The sequence below is a fragment of the Melanerpes formicivorus genome, unplaced genomic scaffold (genome assembly GCF_026170545.1).
Source record: "Melanerpes formicivorus ecotype bairdi unplaced genomic scaffold, bMelFor1.0.p_v2 SCAF_143, whole genome shotgun sequence".
Lineage (NCBI taxonomy): Eukaryota > Metazoa > Chordata > Aves > Piciformes > Picidae > Melanerpes > Melanerpes formicivorus.
In genome coordinates, this window is record NW_027142495.1 from 80,348 (window position 1) to 98,201 (window position 17,854).

General features: G+C 42.6%; 1 protein-coding gene across 6 annotated transcripts in view; it reads left to right on the plus strand.

Annotated features, from left to right (window-relative positions):
- Positions 1-17,854, plus strand: part of ARHGAP28 (Rho GTPase activating protein 28) — a 103,624-nt gene that overhangs the window by 24,359 nt on the left and 61,411 nt on the right. Inside the window, exon 1 of one of the 6 annotated variants that reach the window (XM_068168611.1) lies at positions 8,753-8,986. The exons of the other annotated variants lie outside the window; for them this stretch is intronic. The gene's annotated coding sequence lies outside the window, so the exon portion shown is untranslated. Of the gene's footprint in view, positions 1-8,752; positions 8,987-17,854 lie in introns of those variants that run through there. 6 annotated transcript variants of the gene reach the window in all.

A 17,854-nucleotide genomic window follows, 5' to 3' on the forward strand; every position in this document is an offset into this window, starting at 1 on the left:
TGTTCCTTCTGACTGCAGGCAGATGGACTTGATGGTCCTTTCTTATTTGTTTCAAAATTGTAATACTATGGATATGAAGAGCTCTTAATTACAACGATGCTGTGGTGCTCAGGGACATAATTTGACACCAGACTTGGTAGAGTTAGTTAATGGTGGGACTCAACGATCTTCTCCAACTCAACATCTTTTACAACCAAAATGATTCTATGATTCTAACCTAAAACATTGTATGACTATGATTGACCACTCCATAAGTTAATGTTCCTTAAGTTAATTATAAGTTGCCCTTTCAAGTCATATGAATCCCCAGAAAAACAAGAACTGGGGCCACGTCAAACACTTTTCCATCAGAGCATCCAAAGATCATTGCCTGCAACTGCAACCCCTGGTACAGGAGGCTGTTACTGAAGTTCCAACGCTGCTGCCAAGAAAGCCTTTTGAAACACCACCTCTTACCAAATATCTTGATTTTCTCCTCTCTCTGATCCAACACTTTCTATTAGTCACAATCAGCATTTCTCTCTGTTTTGCCAGTGCTGAGGTCAGTGCCAGTTGGTGCACGGACAAGGAGCTGAAGATGTTTGATACAAGGGAGAGTGTTGCAAGAGGAAATAATTGTCAGATAAACATCTTGCAGGACTTGTGTGGAACCTGTGACATTGCCACATGGCTGGAGTCCTCCCAGATGGATTTGTGCAAGGGAGAGAGGGACTGAGAAAGAAAAGATGATGATAGTGAAATGTGTGGACCGCTCTGAGGATGTGCTCTTCTATATGCTGTCCTTGATGAAAACCACAGCCTGGGTGTATCATGTTTTGATGGGACTGTTGAAGCCAGAGATTTCTAAATTTTTACAAAAGCCTTGAAAGCAAGCAGGAACTTCATTCTAGTTCCTGATGGCATTTGTATTTGACAAGCAGGATGTCCATGTCCCAAGCAGATCATAGAATCCAACCCTTCCACCATGAAGAGGTTGCTCAAGACTCTCTCTGACCTGGCCTTGAACTCCTCCAGGGAGGGAGCATCCACAGCCTCCCTGAGCAATATGTTCCAGTGTCTCACCATTCTCATTGTAAAGAATTTCTTCCCAATATCCAGTTTAAATCTCCCCACTTCCAGCTTAAAGCCATCTCCCCTCATCCTACCACTACAAGCCCTTGCAAAATGTCCCTCCCTAGGTTTCTTGTAGGCCCCCTTCAGGTACTGGAAGGCTGCTATAAGGTCTCCCTGGAGGTTTCTCTTCTCCAGGCTGAAGAGCCCAACTCTTGCAGGGGAGGTGTTCCAGTCCTCTGATGATCTTGGCCCTCCTGTCCATGTCATTAGATATGTCTTTTTCTCATATCTATTTATGTTTGAAGGAATGAATGTTGGAGATGGGATGTTTGTAATTCATCAAGCATATTCAGATGCATAATTATGTATAGGAACCCCCCAAAAAAAGTCTTTCTTCCTTTGTTGGTGTCCAGCAGAATTTTCAGATGTGAAACTGATCTATTTAGGGATTTTTTTAAAGTCCTTTTACTGAAACACATTTCATGATTTACAGCCCCCCTCAATCAATATTGCTGATTAAATTAGCATTACCTAATGGGTGAAACTGGGAAGATGTGGTCAGGCATTGGAACAGGCTGCCCAGAGAGGTGGTGAAGTCACTGTCCCTGCAGGCGTTAAAAACATTTGTGAACATGGCACTTTGGGAGATGGTTTAACAGCCATGGTGGTTTTAGGGTGATGGCCAGATTTGATCTTAGAGGTCTTTTCCAACTAGAACCATTCTGTGATTTTATGATGCATATTAAATCCTTTAAGGAGAAGTGAATTGGTTGGTAGACCAGTAAAGCTCAGCAAAAATTCATCCCAGTTCCTAAAATAAAGGTTACTGGACAAATCTGAATTTGGCAACCACTTTTAAAGTCAGATTAGTGAAGAACATCTGTTAATACAAAAATATCTCTGATGCATCACAGTGGTTAAGCTGCAGTTACTTGAGCAGCACTTGGTTAACATCTAAGGGAGGATGTGGAAGAAATGTCTTATATTTGGCAATCAGTAATTCAAAGCATTGCCTGGGTTTAGACAAAGTTCCTCTGGTTTTGCTCAAGCTGAGGTAATCCTTCAGTCCTTGATGTCTTGCATTTTGAGTTTTCTGTGCTCTTCATAACAATCAACAATCTTTGAGCCCTCAGCACACATCATCTGTTATCAATATTCTTGTTTTGGAGAAAAGAGGCAGGCAATCATTTTAGACTGCAGGAAACCTACCCCTCACATTACCCTGGGCATCAAAGACATGGAGCAACATCATGGAGATCATAGAAACACAGAATGTTAGGGGTTGGAAGGGATCTCTGGAGATGATCAAGTCCAACCCCCCTGCCAAAGAAGGATCATCTAGGGTATTCCACACAGGAATGCATCCAGGTGGGTTTAGAAAGTCTTGAGAGAAGAAGACTCCACAACCTCCCTGTGCAGCCTGTTCCAGTGCTCTGTCACTCTCACTATAAAGAAGTTTGTCCTCATGTTGAGGTGAAACCTTCTATGTTCAAGTTTGAATCCATGAAGTAGAAGAAAGACTCATTTGGTTTGGGATGATAAAAAGCAAAGCAGGGAAGAATCAAGGAAAAGGATGACTCATAAGGGTCACATTTTCACTGCTCTTGAAGGATGATTACCAGCTCAACTCCTTCTTTCCAAGGGAGAACACATTGAAATTCACAGTTACTAGCAAGTAATCATTTTCATCTTCTTGTGCAGTGGGTTGAGATTAACAGCTCAGTTGGAAGCAAATGGAATCTGTATTTACAAGCAAAACTGCAATCTACAATGGAATGCAATGAATAAGCACAAAATATACAGCATCTACAATATTTTACAGATATTTACAATTAACAAACAACACGAAATCCTTCCTAGTCAAAAAGATCAGGGGAAGTGTCCCTCTGCCCCCCTACCCCTTGTCCAAAAGGGGGAAAGGAGCAGAGAGAAAGTAGCAGTTAGACTTAACCAAAATAATACAGCCGAGGTCAGCAGAAGCAGGTTAACCTCTCCTAAGCAAAAAAAAGCAGAGAAGAGAAGCCCCCAGAATGTTTCAGTACAAGCAATCTTATAGCAGATATTTCTCCAAATAAATTGTTTAGAATTATCTATAGTTTTCCTTTTTACACCCAATGGTGATTCATTTACATTTTTCTACTTTTTCTGCTTGAAATCTGCACCAGATTTTAAAGGCAGAGCCTAAAACTACCACGTGTTATCAGGTGATGTATAGGGTTTGCTATTCATGCCTTATTCACTGACTCTTCCACCACAGAATTGCAGCATGATGGAGTGTGGAAGGGACCTCTGGAGGACATGTAGTCCAACCTCACTGCTAAAGCAGGGGCACCCACAGCAGGTTGCCCAGGATGGCAATGTCCAAGTAGTTTTGGAATCCCTCTGGAGAAGGAGAATCCATAACCTCTCTGGGCAGACTGCTCCAGGGCTTCAGCACCCTCATAGGAAAGATCTTTTTCCAGACTGTCGTGCTTTCATTCTTGGCCTTCTTGTTTGAGATGTGAGAGAAATAATAGCTCTAAGGGACAGTGTCTTCCTTAAGGAACTGTACTTTAAATCCTTGGGATTGGGATATATTGCAGATTCTTAATGAATCACAGAATCATATTGGTTTAAAAAGACCTTTAAAATCATTGAAACCAACCACGAGCTAACTCTACCATGTCCTCTTAACACCACGTCTACTGGTCTTTCAACGCCTCAAGGGATAGTGATTCAACCACTTCCCCAGTGAGCCTTTCCCCTGAAAGCATTTTATGACCTTTTCAGTGAAGAAATTTCTTCTAACATCCAATCTCAACCTCTCCTGGCATATCTGGAGGCCATTTCTTTTCCTATCACTTGTTCTTTGGGACAAGAGATCAACCTCCTTTCAGGCAGTTGTAGGGAGCAAGAAGGTATCATAGTATCAGTCAGGGTTGGAAGGGACCACAAGGATCATCTAGTTCCAAGCCCCCTGCCATGGGCAGGGACACCCCACACTAGATTAGGTTTGCCAGAGCCTCATCCAGCCTGGTCTTAAATACCTCCAGGGATGGGGCCTCAACCACCTCCCTGGACAACCCATTCCAGGGCTTCACCACTCTCATGGTGAAGAACTTCCTCCTCATGTCCAGGTCTCCCCTCATCCTATATAGTTTTATGCAAGAAATAAGATAGGCTTTTGTTGTAGGGAATTGCTAGGAGAATCTTGTCAGAAGTCACCAGATGACTGAAAATTTGGGGGAGAAAATGTTTGTCCAAAGATCAAAAAGAAACCTGAGAAAAAAAATGTCTGTGTTTGTAAATTCAGCACAACTCCCCAGTCACGTGGCTCCACAGACTGTTTCCAGTGTACATATGGCCCTGGTTTGTGGCTATCACTGAAAAACAAACTCAGTCCCTTCCTGTTCACTTACTAGTGGAGGAGATTTTTCTTTTTTTTCCACCAGGCGAGTTCATGTTTCAAGGTGACCTCGGCAGCCAACACCAAGTTGATAAAGAATGCCGACTCAGCGTATTTGTCGAGCCCGGCTCAGTGGCTGACACAGCACCGTTGCCAAGTAAACCCCTTCTGACCAGCACTGAGAGGGTTTCCCTCTTCCTACATTGGCCCTGCACATTTCTCAATCCTTCTTTTGTTATGCTCTGTAAACCCTCTTCTCGTGCCTGACTGGTTTTATGTCTCAATGGTCTGGAGGTTAAGTAGTTTCATTTGAAAAACCTCCTATTCTGGAAATTAATGGTCTCCTAGGCAGGGCTGAGATCACCATTAAATCTTCATCGATCATAAGGGTAGGTAGGAAATGTGACAGACCAAGTGCCAAAGCTCAGAAAGAAGGAGCAGATCTCCAGAGACCCTCTTAAGGAAAAGTTTAATCTTTCATGGCATCTGAGGAGCTGATGGGAAGTCTGGACTGCTTGTCCATGAATGACTATCTTCTTCCTATCTACATAGTTGCTCTCAAACACATCACTTATTAAGTTTTAGGGTATTGCTGGGTTTCTACCACGAAAAACAAGACAGATTTGAAGCATGTGTGTTTAATGTATCCCAGTGTTAATGTAAAATCCAGCTTGGAAAAGAACCTCTGCTTTTAGCTCACTAACAGCTGGAAGAGATCAATATATAGAGTCCCTGGAAATAGCACTCAGGTTTCAGAAGAAACCACCACATGATTATGATCATGCCAGTTTAATATCTGTGGAATAATTAATCTGATGATAATTCTTCCAGTTCCTTCCTTGTAGTTTTCTTTTCATGGTTGCCATATGGTATCAGTTACAGAGGTCCTTAAAGCTATTCCACAGCAGCAGTGACCTGTTAAAACAGAAGACTGCAGTTAGAATTCTATTTAATGGACACCATGGTGGTGTTGGGCTGACACTTGAACTTGCTGATCATAAAGTTCTTTTTCTAATGGAAACAATTCTATGATTCTAAGTGGGGGGGAAAAAAAAAACCCCAAAACATTAAAATCTTTGGGTTTATCAGAAAAAAATGCAGAACTTCTTTATTTGTCTTAATGTAAGAAAATACAAGCAAAACCCAGAAAAAAGATGAAGCATTTTGTTGAAACATCACCTAAATGAAGTGGTTTGTTTCTGATTTATGTGGATTTAACTTCAACAGAAAAGTGAAGCACAGCTCTGAGATGAAACTCTTTGTTGTCATTCTGAATTACTACAGAAAAAGATGACTGTCTTGTTGCAAAATGACTTTAAAAAGGATCTTATTTCGGTTTGTTTTGTTTTGTTTTGCCTAAGACCTGAAAAATCAGGTATTTACACAGCTAAGTGTTGTGGTTCTTACATCCTGCTACAGTAAAAAGCTTAAACATTAGTCTTAAAGTAAAGAAAATCAATTTACGCAGTCATAAAAATGGGGTCAACTGCAGGCCTGTTTTAATAGAACCATAGAATGTTTTGGCTTGGAAGAGATTTTAAAGATCATCTAGTCCAACTCCTCTGCAGTCAGCAGGGACATCTGCAAGTCAATGAGGTTGCTCAGAGCCCCAGACAACCTGACCTGGAATGGTTCCAGGGATGGAGTACCTACAACCTCTCTGGGCAGCTTGTTCCAGTGCTCTGTCACCCTCAAAGTCAAGAAGCTTTGTCTTGTGTTCAGATGGAACTTCCTGAGTTCCAGTTTGTGCCTCTTATCCCTTGTCCTGTTGGTGGGAACCACTGAAAAGGATCTGACCCTTTTCTTTTGACCCCTACCCTTTGGCTTTTGCTAAGCATTGAGAAGATCCCCTCTCAAGCTGCTCTTCTCCAGACTAGACAGCCCCTGGTCTCTCACAGAGATGCTTCAGTCCCTTCAGCATTTTTCTAGCCTCTATTAGACTCTCTGGAGCCCAGAATAGGACACAATACTCCAGATGAATCCTGACTAGGGCATAGTAGAGGGGGAACAGAAAATCCCTTGACTGGCTGGTCACAATTGCTTTAATGCCTTCCAAGATACCATTGGTCTTGTTGGACATGAGGGCACATTGCTGGCTCATGGTGACCTTGTTCACTGGGACTTGCAGGTCCTTTACAGAGCTGCTTTCCAGCAGGCCGATTAAGTAGTTTTTGCTCACCAGCAACATCATGTAGATTTGTAACATGAATAATCCCACAGTTCACTACCATATTCCCAAGCCACTCTCTTCCCTGAAGTTTGTCCTTTAGAGTACAACCTCCAGGTCCCTAAACAGGTCTATAGACAGTGGGAAGTGCCTGGAAGTTGTCAACTTTTTCCAAGGATTTTTGGAATCCTAAAAATTCACCAGAAGAATCAAAAAAGTTACTTTGAACCAGTGTAAATCCTGAAGCAAATCTAACTTCAAGAGGAAGCTCTTTGCCCCTCACATAGGCACATAGCATTTATTGGCTTCTATTCTGTAAAACCAAACTACTTCTGGTTTTGCTCCTTTCTGTCCCCTTAGGAAATCTGTGTCTGGTTCAGGAAGTCCTTTCCCTTCTCTTTGCTTTGTTTTTGCCTTTTTTTCCCCTTCCTTTCTGTGATTAAATAACAGCCTTTCTTTTCCCTTTATTCTGCTGGAGGGCTTGTGCCATGTCTTTGGAGGAAGTGAAGGATATCAAAAAGCTTATAACAAGAAAGTCAGCTTTTCCTCCTGTGTTTCAGGCTGGAGGAATGGTGATGGGAGTGCTGCAGATTTGACAGATCAGTTTAAACATTCAAAAGGTGAACAAAGCTTTGGTGGAGGGAGTAAAGCTTGACCATCTGATTAGCTTTACATGCTTAAGGGTATTTTAGAATCATAAAATCTAGATGTCACTTCAACCAGCTCTCTGTTCTTAGTAGATGTTTCAGCTCTTTGTTTTGGTCATTTCATAAAATCATATGATCAGGAATCCCAGAATTGTTTCAGCTGGAAAAGACCTCTAAGATGATTGAGTCCAACCATCAACCAAGCAACACCACAGCCGTTAAACCGTGTCCCAAAGTGAAATGTCTACATGCATTTTGAACGCCTCCAGGGATAGTGACTCCACCACTGCCCTCAGCAGCCTGTTCCAACGCCTGACCACTCTTTCAGGAAAGAAATTTTTCCTACTATCCCACCTAAACCTCCCCTGATGCAACTTAGGGCTGTTTCCTCTCATTCTATCACTTGATATTAGGGAAATGAGAGCAACCTCCTCCTCACTTCAGCCTCATTTCAGGGAGTTTTAGAGGGCAAGAAGATCTCCTCTCAGCCTCTTTTTCTCCAGGCTAAGCAATTCAAGTTCCTTCAACTGCTCCTCATAAGACTTGTTCTCTTGGCACTTCACCAGCTTCATTGCCCTTTCTTGGACATGCTCCAGCACCTCAATGTCCTTGGAGTGAGGGCCCCAAAACCAAACACAGGTTTCAAAGTGTGGACTTGTCAGTGACAAGTAGAGGGGGACTACCACTATGCTAGTCCTGCTGGCCACCACTATGCTGGCCACACAATGGCTGATTTTAGGTTTTGTTTTATGGCATTAGTGGTAGGGAATTTTTTGCACAGTGGGTATATAGCTACAGCTCAGAATCACCCTCAGATTGCAAGACTTTATCCAATTTGTGGCCAAACCCCAATTCTGGGCCACAGTTCACGCAAAACCTGGTGCATGATTTTTCCAGCATTCATTGTCAGGCGTTGGAACAAGCTGCCCTGGGAAGGTCTGGAGTCACCATCCCTGAGGGTATCCAAAAAATGTGTAGAGATGGTACTTTGGGACATGGTTTAGCGGTCATGGTGGTGTTGGGCTGGTGGTTGGACTTAGAGATCTTTTCCAACCTTAATGATTGTATGATTCTATCATCTAAGCCTCCTGCTGATGGTACCACTGCAAGAAAAGCCAGAAAGGCTTCTCCATAAATATTTAATTTCTTAACAGCTGCACTCTGGCTCACTTCTTCCATGCTGTCATTGTGCTCTGGGTGGAGCAGCCATCTCCATGCAGAGAGCTCTTCATTCATTTGCATCTGGTCATTTATGATTTTTTTTTCCCCTTGTGCTAATGGAAGGGTCCCATGTCATAGCAGAAAACACATAAACAGGCTTTGCCTTTCCCCAAGCCACCCAACTGGGACTCTTCTGAATTACAGCTCAGCTTAGTGCTGATTACTTTTTTATTTCTCCTCTTAGGGAAGGGATAAAAGGTTTTAAGTTCTGACACAAACAGGAAAACACACTAAGAGGATTTATCCTGAAGGCACAGACTCTTTAAATAGTGATGGAGCAGTGTCAGGCTGTTTCCCACAAGGGCCAGAAGCTCTTTGTTCTCACAAAGTGTATGACTAGAGGCAGAATATCCTATCAGAGGCTGTCAGATAGCTCCCAGAATATTGAATGTAGCGATTATATGCTGAGGTGGGGGGGGACTCATCGCCACGAGGAGTATGAAGAAGTTGGGATTCAGAAGGTCTCTGCTTTACTCCTTAAAGGGCAACAGCAAGGCTTTGTTCTGCTCCAAGGTAGGACTTGCAGAATTTATTAAATCAGTAACTTTCAGACCCTGTTCCTTCCTTCTTGTTTTCTTAAAGGAGGAGCGACAGGACAGGGAGCAAGCTGTCAGACTTATCATGAGTGGAATTTTCCAGCTTTACCAGGCAGGAAAGGGGGGCACAAAATAAAGATCCACCACAGAAAAACAACTGGGCATAGTGCAAAGGAAAGAAACTGTGGGATGAGCATGTGCATTGACCCAAACCATAGCAAAATGCACCTCAAGAATCTATTAACATGAACCTCTTTACGGTTTTATTAACATTATCAACATGAATCTGTATAAGGTTTTAGTAGCATGAACTCATTTAAGGTTTTATTAACATGAACCTGTTTAAGGTTTTATTGACAAAAACCTGTTTAAGATTTTGTTAACATAAAGCTGTTTAAGGTTCTAGTAGCATTAACCTGTTTAAGGTTTTATTAACATACATTTGTTTAGTGTTTTTTTTAACACGAACCCCTTTAAGTTCTTATTAACATGAGCCTATTAAATCTTTTGTTAACAACATTTGATTCTGGAAAATGATATTTTTGCCCCCCTCATCATTTATTCTGTTTTAAAAATATGGACTAATATTCCAGACGGAGCAGAATCTTTCCATCAATTTGGATTAATCACAATTTGCCCCCTTCTCTGTTCCATTTTATTTAAGGTCAGAAATTGGTCTTTTCCAACTTCTGCCATCTGGTCTCATGTAGATGTTTATGATAATTCTGTGTATTTCAGCTCAGTGTCATGGCCAGACTCTGACTTGTACAAGCAGAGCTTTGTACAAACCTAAGAGGAAACTTAGGACTTACATCATTCCATGGGAGAAAAGCCAGGTCGGACAATTTAAGTGATGCCTTCATCCTGATTACATGGTCAAATGAGCTCAAGTGCTTCTACATTCACAAATATATCATCCTAATCCATGTTTTGCCAGTTGTCTTCAGACCTGCCTTGGTTCTACACACTTAGAAGGCAGGGATTTGCCAGTAGGCTCTTTCTAAGGGCTGCTTAGAAGTTCAGTCTGAAGGTGTTTATATCTTGTAACCAGATAAAAATCCAAGGCAGCAAGAGACTGGTGGTGAGGAGCAGCTCAAACTGTTTCCCTAGTAATGAAAAAGGGAGAAATTCAAAGGAGCTGGAAACTAGGAATTGTCCATGTTGTTTTGAGAAAACTGGGAGCTACTTTTTCATGGAGGCTTAGGGACATGGTTTGGTGGTGGTGGCTTTTCTGTAGGGGTGGGACTGCAAGCCCTAGGAGAGCTGCTGGACTTGATGATTTCAAATGTCTCTTCCAACCTCAACAGTTCAATGATTGCATGGTTTATGTAGTCTACCTGGCACTTATCATCAACCTGGTACGTAAGGACAGGTTTTCTCATCCCTGATGGGAGGATTCTGGGGGATTTCTGTCCTGCTGGTTGATGCTCACGGCTCTGCACCTTCAAAGCAAACATCAGGAGTGTTTGAGGAGTCTGTTTTAGCAGTTCTTGCTCCATAGCAGTTTGCACATGCTGAAATGGCCAGTGTAACCTTTCCTGTTCCAAAGTCCCCCTGCAGCAAAATATCAACAGCCGGGGTCATGACCATCACCACAAACAATGCTCCTTGCCTTGGGGGAAACTGTTCAAGGATTTCTTCCTTTGTTATTGCCTTTGTAGGGACTGCCTGAGGCCTTCACAGGGGATCAATGGAAAAATCTGAAACAGGCATCGGACGCTGCAGAACAGCACAATATAATGGTCATGGTCCACTTCATAAGTACATAAAGGTTTAATTGATTTTGATCAGGATAAAAGAGCAATTACTTTGTTTTTTCCCTTGTCCAACATTAGGAAAAAGTTCTTTACTATGATGGTAGAACAATGGAACAGGTAACCCAGGGAGGTGGTGGAGGCCGCATCCCTGAAGACATTCTAGGCCAGGCTTGATGGGGCTCTGAGCACCCTGATCTAGCTGGGGATGTCCCTGCTTACAGCAGGGGGGTTGGACTAGGTAACTTCTAGACATCCTTTGCAACCCAGTGCATTCTATGATTCTATGGAGCCTCACTAAAAGGAAATCTGGACAGCTCACATCTCTGGTAACAGCCAGATTCTTGTTTGATATGTTGAGAAAAGAGACTCAGACCAGCAGGATTATTATGGCATTGCTACTGGGCAGTTCTATTCCTGGCACTAGTAGAGTTTCTTCAGCAAGTTGAGTCCCAGCAGTGCTCTGTCAAGATGGGCTCACAGACATAAATGATCACTCAAACTGCTCTTTGTGATTTTTGTGACTCCTTTTTCATGTGAATGGAAGAATACTGAGGGATCTCCTCTCATTGTTGAGTTTGCTTCTCTTTGTTCTCACATCAGGGCAGGTTTAGGTTGGAGATGAGGAATTTCTTCACCAAAACGCTTGTCAAGCCCTGGAACAGTCTGCCTAGGGAAGAGGTGGAATCCCCATCCTTGGAAGTGTTGACATAGATGTGGCACTTAGGGACATGGGTTAGTGGTGGACTTGACAGTGCTAGGTTAATAGTTGGACTTGATGATCTTGGAGGTCTTTTCCCAGCTAATGATTCTAAGATTCTAAGATTATCATAGTATCATCAAGGTTGGAAAAGATCTCTAAGATCATTAAGTCCAACCGATCATCATGTCCAAGTGATGAGAATGCAGTTCAACCAGTGCGTTAAGGCTTTTTCAGGTGGGGCATTTTCAGGCAGGTCTTTGCAGTGCAGCCTCAAAGTGGTTCCTAACTCAGAAAGTCTCTGATAGACAAAGAAGGGTAGATGTTTCTAGAAATCTATAAATTCTCTGGTTTTGATGCTGATGTGACAGCCACCAGTGTGCACTTGCAGCCCAGAAAACCAACTGTATCCTGGGCTGCATCAAGAGAGCATAGCCAGCAGATCGAAGGAGGTGATTCTCCCCTTCTACTCCACTCTGGTGAGACCCCACCTGGAGTACTGTGTCCAGTTCTGGAGCCCCTATTACAAGAAGGGTCTGGACATGCTGGAACATGTCCAGTGAAGGGCCACAAGGATTATCAGAGGGCTGGAGCTCCTCTCCTATGGAGACAGACTGAGAGAGTTAGAGTTATTCAGTCTGAAGAAGAGAAGGCTCCGAGAAGACCTTAATGTGGCCTTCCAGTATTTGAAGGGGGCTAAAAGAAAGCTGGGGAGGGACATCATGTTGGATGTTAGGAAGAAGTTCTATACAGAAAGAGTGACTGCGCTATGGAATGGGCTGCTCGGGGAGGTGGTGGAGTCGCCATCATTGGAGGTGTTCAGGAGGAGACTTGATGGGGTGCTTGGTGCCATGGGTTAGCTGTTTGGGTGGGTTGGATTGGTTGATGGGTTGGACACGATGATCTTAGAGTCCTTCAAGTGGCTCAGTTGGTAGTGCATCAGACTCTTAATGGGAAGGTTGTGAGTTCAAAGCCTGCAGTGGGCAGTACTGTCCTCCCTACTCTAGTCATGAGGTCTGGGGTGACAGGTTGGACTTGATGATCTTTGAGGTCCCTTCCAACCTTAGGAATACTGAATACTGAATCTTGAAGGTCTCTTCCAACCTGGTTTGGTTTATTCTAATAAAGGTTTATTCTAGTAAAGGTTTATTCTTTTCAGGATGTTGGGTAGCGATAGGTCTAAGGGTGGTGAGACACTGGAACAGGTTGCCCAGGGAGGTGGTGGAAGCCTCATCCCGGGAGGTTTTTAAGGCCAGGCTGGGTGTGGCCCTGAGCAACCTGATGTAGTGTGAGGTGTCCCTGTCCATAGCAGGGGTGTTGGAACTAGATAATCTTTGAGGTCCCTTCCAACCCTGACAATTCTATGATTCTATTCTAATTATGCAGATTTTTCTCCCACTCAATTACTTTGAATAAAATCTGTTCCATTTTTTATCTTGAATTACACTGCCATTAAGCAACCAATTAGTGTTGATCCTCTGGTTCTTGCCGCACAAAACAGTCCATTTTCTGTGTTATCTAGACTTTTTCACAAAGGGTATTAGGAGATTACTAAACTTCTCCCTCCCTTTGTTCCCACCTCTGCTGTGTATTCATACATATATTTATATGTGAGCATGAATTCATATGTATGTATATTAACCTTGCCCTTAGGATATTGTGTATTTATGTTATGAAAGAAAAGGAGATTAACGGTACAATGCAACACAAACATTCTGACTTCAAGGCAGCCCTGCAGAAACTCCTGCCAAGCAAAAGAATAAATAGCAGCTCTGTTAACCAAAGCCAAATGTAAAAGATAAAGCTTGAATTTAGGTGATCAAAATCCCAGAAAACTGGGCAAGCTCAAGGTTCACCAGAAAAAGAAGTCCAAGGACAAGTAGAGTGACTGTCTACAACTGAGTTGAAGGCTCCTCTGAATTAAAACCCTAAGTCAAAACCGACTTTGAGTGCAGGAGCATTTAACCTTCCTGTAAACTCATGGGATTTGTCCTCCTGAATCAGTGAAAGGCTGGCTCCTGGAGTCTTCTAGCTTTGTCTGGGTGGTCACAAGTGATTCCTTCTGGGTTTGAAGTATAGAATCATTCTGATTGGAAGCGAACTTTAGGATCATTAAGGCCAACAAATGTCATAGTTTTGTAGAATCATAAAACCACAGAATTGTTTTGGTTGGAAGTGACCTTTAAGATGAAGTCCAACTGTTAACCCAGCCCTACCAGGTCACCTTTAAACTATGTCCCTCAGGACCACATCTCCTCAGTTTTTCAATCCCTCCAGGGATGGGGACTCCACTTTTGGGGAAGAAATTATTCCTCATGTCCAACTTAAATCTCCCCTAGAGAAACTTGAGGCAGTTTCCTCTTGTCATGTCTCTTGTTATGGGGGAGAAGAGACTGCCTCCTACCTTGCTACAATCTGGTTTTCAGGTAGTTGTAGAGAGTGAGGTGTCCCCTCAGCCTCCTTTTCTCCAGGTTAAACAACCCCAGTTCCTTCAGCCATTCATCAGAATACCTGTATTTTAGACCCTTCAGTTTTTTCTCACATTGGGAGTTAGGTGCTTGGCCAAAGTTGTCTTTTTGAAAGCATAACCTATAGTCACCTGGAAGTCCAGAGAAGATACTCGTTCAAGTAGTGTCTGAATACCAACTCAAAACAAAGAACCAGCAGTACAAGCTTGATTATTCCCCTGTGTTACTGGAAAGCTGTGTATCATCTCTGGTTTGGTTTGAACTCATGAAGATGTGTCAGCCTGTTTGAGATCCTGTGGAAGCATTTTGAATCAATTGTAAGTGGTGTAAATATAGCCCTTGACTGGAAACCTTCCAGATCCAGAAAGCTGCAACAGTTCAGCCAAGATGCATGATAGCAAAAGCATGGATAAGTAATTTGGTGTCCTCCTGGGAAGGATAGCTTTACAGCTTCACAACATTCATAACGTGCCTGCACAGTGAACAATCTAACACCATCGCTGAGAGATGGATGAATGCCCACTGAATCTTCACCTCTTATCAGGGATCATGACTCTTATCTAGGCAGGAGTGGGAAGAGGAGCTTGTACTCACGATGAAAGCACATCAGCAGCTTAGTTGTACTCATTTGACATGAGCATGTGAGCTCTCAGACGTGAGTTACTGTGTTTGCATAGCAATACTGATTACCTTTTAGAAGGTATCCAGCCAAGAGTACATCCAGGGTTTCTCAGAAACTTCAGCCAACCTCTGTAGGACTTGCACAAGATTAGCAGCTCTGTTAGTCATGGTATATTGTAGCTTTAAGTCACAAACTAGCTCTTGCATTTTTAACCCTTTTCTGTGGCAAAACATCAGCCTGAGTTGAGAGATGACACTTCACTTCCCTCCTAATTCTTATTTGATGTCTCTGTGGTCCTGTTGTGATGAATCTCTTGCCCACAGAGTTAATTAAATGCTACAGGGGGTGTGGTTTAGTGGTTACCAGATTCTCGGTTCTGCTGCTAACTATCCACCTCGTGGTGATTTGATATCTGGGTTCAGACTCCCAGATGTGACTGAGAAGAACTCAACAGAGATTAAAGAGGCAGTTCTCCAAAGTCCTCTTTCCATTCTCCCAATACAACCTGGTGCAAGCTCAAAAGAGCTTAGAAAAAGCCAGAACAAACCAGTAAATATCAAAATAGCTAAGGATAATCACTTCCTCTAATACATCACCATCTACAACTAACTCATAGGAGCCGGGACTGAGGTAGGGTTTGGTCTCTTCTCACAAGTAACAAATGACAGGACAAGAGGAAACAGCCTCAAGTTGTACCAGGGAAGGATCAAGTTGTATATTAGTAACAAATTCTTCACAGAAAGGGTTATCAGGCATTGGAACAGACTGCTCTGAGTGTTGGTGGAGTCACCATCCCTGGAGGTATTTCAAAGACATGTGAATGTGATGCTGAGGGACATGGTTTAGTGACAGTGGTGGAATTGTGAGCTCCAGGCAAGTGTCTGGACTTAATGGTCTCAAAGGTCTCTTCTAACCTTGATAGTTCTATGATTCTATGGTTCTGTTCTGTACACATTATTGACAAAATGTGCTGTAGAACTTCCTAGCATGGCTCAGGACCATCCAAAGTTTCTGCTTCCCAGGAGAATATGAATGGGCATTTGGTACCTATATTCAGATGCCTGAGATAATATTGTCCCTCTCTGTCTTGTGAGTCTTGAAACCTTCTTTCCAACAAGGTAGACTTCCTCAGAGATTTCAAAGAGCTACATCTTACTCTCCCAGCATCACCATTAAGACATTTAAATTTCCAAAGAGTAATTTGGCTGGCTTCAGCAGGGCTGTTTGGATTCAGAACTACTCCCATCCCTGAGGAACTACAGACAAAAGCATTGTGTCTTGTAAATATTAGTGATCTCTGTAGCTCTCAAAGCTTCAGGAGCTGCAGTATGTTTGAAAAGCTAGCTTGGAAATATCTGGCAGTCTGCAGCCTCCCTCAGAGTGCTCATGGATGAAATATCTGAGATAAACCTCAAAAATAAGCAAAAGGAAAAGGGTAGTTGAAGGGAACTGGGAAGCTGCTGTGCATCCATCCATATGAGTCCCATTTAAGAAGTGATTTTTCTTATGCTGTTATTTACTTTTTTTAATGGTCCTTGCCAAAGGAAAAGTGTAACTTAGTCAAACATGTCCAGCTCTCACTGGAGAGTGAGAGTGTTTTGGAAGCATTATTGATTCATTTGGCTCCTTGCCTAGGAAGGTCGTGTTTTTCACAAGCACATCACACTAACATTTGAAGACAAAGTAGAAAAATACCACTTGAAATTTAGGCTGTTGACTTGAGAATTCCCATGAAGATATTATCTCTCTATCTCTTTATCAGAAGCCTAGAAATCACTTTCTTTTCTACACCACTGATTGGAATTGAATACCAAAGTAAAAGAAAATGTACATTGTGTTTGTTGGGTTTTTTTGGTGGTTTGTTTGGGTTGTTTGGGTTTTGGTTTGGTTTGGTTTTCCTTTCCCTCTTTGTTCCTCTGATGAAGACCTGAAAATATAACAAAGTAAATCTGATGCTGTGGTCCATTGTTTCCTCTGAGAATTGGGATATCTGATCTTTGGAGAGCAGTGATTTTCTGGTTGGTGTTCACTGTCTGTTATGTTTTCCTCTGTTAAATAGAATCATAGAAATGTTTGGGTTGGAAAAGATCTTTAAGATCTAGTCCAACCACTATCTAACTCTGCCAAGTCTGGTGCTAAACAATGTCCCTCAGCACCAGATCTCTGTGTCTTTTAAACACCTCCAGGGATGGGGATTCAATCACTTCTCAGGGGAGCTGGTTCCAGTGTTTGAGAACCCTTTCAAGGATGTTTCTTCTCATGTCCAACCTAAACCTCTCCTGGTGCAACTGGAAGACCATTTGATCTCGTCCTGTCTCTTGTTATGAGGGAGAAAATGTTGGCAGAATTTTAGCTTCTACTCTTTGTCTCCAGCTCTGCTCTGTCCTTTCTTCTGGTTACATTTCCCATCATTTGGAGAAGAGACTAAGGGGGTGACCTCATTCATGTTTATAAATATGTGAAGGGTGAGTGCCAAGAGGATGGAGCCAGGCTCTTCTCAGTGATGCCTAATGACAGAACAAGGGGCAATGGGTGGAAGCTGAGGCATAGGAAGTTTCATGGAAACATGAGGAAAAAGTTTTTCACTGTGAGGGTGACAGAGCACTGGAACAGGCTGCCCAGGGCGGGTGTGGAGTCTCCTTCTCTGGAGATATTCAAAACCGTCCTGGATGTGTTCCTGTGTGACCTGCTCTAGCTAATCCTGCTCTGGCTGGGGCATTGGACTGGATGATCTTTTGAGGTCACTCTCAGCCCCTAATATTCTGTGATTCTGTGATCTCCTCATGACCTCTCACAGTGCCAGCAATGCTTCTAGAGTCATCTGGCAACTCAAGAAGTTCTTGCCAATGTGTTTTTGAAAATGTTCTAGTTCAATCTTCAGTAGGAACCTTCTACTAGCTTGTGCTTTAAATTCAGTTTTGTGTTAATTTCATCTTATTGATGTCCTGAATAGGAGAGGTCACCACAATATGCAGCTATTTAAAATAACCCAGTAGACCACCTTTTTTTGGTCTTTTTTTGACCAAAAATAATAGGAGTGAATTAGCAAGAAATGAGTGGCTCATTGTTACCCTCAAATATGTAGATCAAAACCCCATTCTAATACAGGTTGGTTTGTAAAGCCTGAAGGTGAAATGTGCACCTCTTTAGCAAAGCTTCCATTGATTCAGTAGAACCAAGAGGATTTACTTCTCCTCTTGCCTGGCTCCTTGGGAGTTTTTCATAATTTATTTCTTCAGAGTGTAAAGTACCCTGGTTAAAGTGCCCTGGTTACTTTGAGTCAGAGCTTTTTATAAATATT